Here is a 3,539-nt window from a genome sequence, read left to right on the forward strand (position 1 = left end):
GGCGCTGTGGCTTAGTTGGTTAAAGCGCCTGTCTAGTAAACAGGAGATCGTGAGTTCGAATCTCACCGGTGCCTTGCTGTGCGTACCTTTTCTTTCTATTTTTTTATCGTGCGCATTCGCTTTCTGCACACCATTCTACTTGCAGCTGCATTCCTTTAGGCCGCCACATATATTCTCCTCATTTTCACTATGTGAGTGTGACCGGGTTTAAGAATGGTGCTTTTGACACTGAAAAGAAAACCACTGTTTTGAAAGAAAGAAAAAAGAAAGATGCAGTTTATTAGAGCACCGCTCCCCGAACGCGTGGTCTACATGGTGTTGCAAATATATCAGCTTCATTTCTGCGCCAATGGAGCCCTCCGTTGTCTCCCTTAGAAGGTTGCGTTCCCTTTACTATGGTATTCGAAAGTACTACGTCTTAAGAAGGGAAAGATAACGAGACAGATACACAAAGTAGAGGCAGCAGGACTGCTAGCACTTCACCATGGCACTATTGTGGAACAACTTGGCTACATTTTAAACATCCCCTCCTCATAAGATTGTTTCCATTAGGTGAGGAAACATTCTAGGCGGACAGTTATACTTAATTTACAATGATGACACATCTATTTAATTATTTTTAGAGAAAACGTCTTTTCCTAAACTTTCAGATCAACTTGGGGTCCATAAAATCTGGGTATCTGGCTGCCACTTTATGATCGTGTTCGTCAAAATACAGCCATCTAATGCGTACTAGTGCATGTAAGGCAATACGACGTCCAAATTATGCGCAGAACTAAATACGGACGTATTTGTGTAAAGCTATGGACGAGGCAACAATAAATATTTCCGCATAAATTGCGCTACAAGGCTCAAACTAAACTCAAATGCATTCGTTGTAAGAGCGCGTGCCTAAAACCGGTATCGGACGCTTGAATTATACCTTACATGCATTTAGGAAGGCATTGGGTAAGGGGGAACTACAATTACTTAAACCTAACAAAAGGGTCAATCAAAAATATATAAACAACGATCGAACTACCGATATAATATTCACCCATTGTAATCACACGGAACACTTCCCCAGAGAAGTCAGTACGAAAAGTACATATAAAATTTAAACTAATATTAGAAACAGGTACCCCGGGGTACAAACTTGTAAATATTACACAAAGATAATTGCACTAAGGCGAAGGTATACATACGCAAACTTTTCTGCATACAATGGAAATTACTGAAACGGAGGAGCAAAAAATAAGTAAGGAAACAACGAAAGGAACAAAAAGCAAAACAAGTAATAGGTTCAGCCACCAGGGTAATTTGACTCACTAACTAGGTAATTCCTGAACAGGTTTAGGTTAGACATTTTGCAGTTGACCACTTGGTGTCTAATGAAATTAGAAGCTGGTTGATCTGGTTTTGCTGAATACTAACCTTCGCAGCATATATACGCTGCCAAATTTGGAAAATGCGAAAAATAGATTTTCTTTTTTAGGAACGTAACTAAAAAGAGAACTTTTTCAGTTTTTCCCTAGAGCCTTTCATTACAGCCACCTTACAAAGGTCAGCGAGTACAAATACGTGTAAAAAATGGAATTTTGAAAAATGTAATGTTCCAGGTGCAAACGTTCGGAAGTGCAATTATGTGCTAGAAATTAGAAATTTTGACTGGGCAGGAGAATGATATAAGGTTCCCAAGATGAAACCATAAATAAGGCAATGCAAGGTGACATGGGTTCCGTTTTTTTTTTTTTTTAAGTCAGGGAGACGCAGAGCCAGAGTAGTTTAGTGGAATGACTAATGAACACGTATGAAAAGAAATGGCCGGATGAAGTGCGAAAGTACCTCTACCTCAAACGCGTAGACAGAATGAAAGATGTCAAGAAAGTTGGCAACCGAGCACACGGCAACTGAAATTGCGAATGGACAACAGGCAGACATTAGTAAAAGTGAGAGAATCACAGAACCGGTAAATTGGATGGAAGGCAAGGAGACAAGAAATTCCCCTGAAATTCACAAAGAATGGCAAGAAAGAAATGGGGAGGAAAAATATGTGTGATAAGACAAAGGGCAGTTGCTTGCTATTTCAGGCTCGATATGGTTGTCTGAGGACTATAACACACCGGAACGACTATGTGCCATAGAATAAGGCCTGCATGTGGTGCAAGAAAGTTGGAAACTTCATTGTAGACAATAATGTCAAGATATTCACCCAGGATGACCCGAAGGGAGCGTCCATCCACTAGTAGCATTGACATTCAAAGAAAGCTGAAGGATTAACTGATCAGTGCTCGTGATATGTAAGAGACCATTAGAGTAGTGGTGGATAAAAGGCCGGGGAAAGACTGATACAAACAGTTCCTGCAGGGGTAATAATAAAATATTGTGACAGATCATTAAAATACAAAAGATGAGGTCTATATCCGATATTCTAACGGCCCTATAGTCTCTTTCAACCAAGCAGGCAAGGAGATTATTTGTCCCAGGCCCATTTTTTAGGGGATGCAAATATACAACGTCATCATCGTCTTAGGGGGTACAATAAAGGACACACTCAGTTACAATACAAATCTGTAAAATTTAGACGTCTGCGTTTCGTTAAGTGGGCTTTCTGAGGCAAAAATAAAGCACCAATGTGCCGAACTAAATTATAAGCCTATAGATTCAATAATAGGCCGAAGCTCGAATACGCCTTCACTTTCTTGTGAAAATTAAGCTAAAACAACCTGCAGGCACTAAAGGTGGTCCAAATAAAATATGCTAGATTTATAACACTTCTAATATCGTGAGATTGACTCCGCGACTTATTTTATGAACCCTAGCGTAACAATAACATTGCAGTCACCAGGCGAAATCTAGACTACAATTTCTGTTCTAAGTTCAGTATACTATGTTGTTCCTCAGCCGGGAACCTTGCTTAACACCGGTAACGTATGTCCCTAACTATAAGGAACCAGCACGGAGATTCACTTACACAATAAAGGGCCACAAGTAACCTTTGGTGATTCTCGTTTTTCCTAAGCACGACTAACAAGTGCAATTGCCTACATCTGTGATCCCTACACACAGCGCAAGGAGCGATCGAAAATCTTGAGGAATATATATATATATTTTTTTACTGTGCCTAGATGAGTTGTTTGTCTCTGCCTTACTGCTGTTGTTCTCGGGGATGGCGCATCTTGTCTTTTTTTTTTTGTTGCAATAAAATGAATTTTCTCTCACTCGGCTGGTCCTCGTACCAGTCTTTAAGCACCATATATTTTGCCTCTGCTGCTAAGCACATTATTGGGCGCGCATAATTTCTTCCGAGTAAATAAAATAAAGGGCGAAGAAGATAGCCCTGCGGCCACCAGCAAATCGACACCTCCCCATTCCTTCCCTCGGTAGTGTTTGTAAGGTGACGCCCATGCTTCCAAACCCAGATCTTCGTCCGTGTTAATGTCGACAATGTGGGCAGCTACATTTTTCTCCGAAGTCGGATCACGGCCAGCGGTAAACGGGGCTCTTCAGCCATAACACGTGTTGGCTACTCCCGAAGGGTCGCTTTGGTCAGACATCCT

At 40.9% G+C, this 3,539-nt stretch overlaps 1 non-coding gene across 1 annotated transcript; it reads left to right on the forward strand.

The window, feature by feature from the left end:
* TRNAT-AGU (transfer RNA threonine (anticodon AGU)) lies at positions 1 to 74 on the forward strand. Its single transcript has one exon. It is a non-coding gene; the product is annotated as a tRNA-Thr (tRNA).
* Positions 75 to 3,539: the final 3,465 nt, after the last annotated feature.

The sequence above is a fragment of the Dermacentor andersoni genome, chromosome 6, assembly GCF_023375885.2.
Source record: "Dermacentor andersoni chromosome 6, qqDerAnde1_hic_scaffold, whole genome shotgun sequence".
Classification (NCBI taxonomy): domain Eukaryota; kingdom Metazoa; phylum Arthropoda; class Arachnida; order Ixodida; family Ixodidae; genus Dermacentor; species Dermacentor andersoni.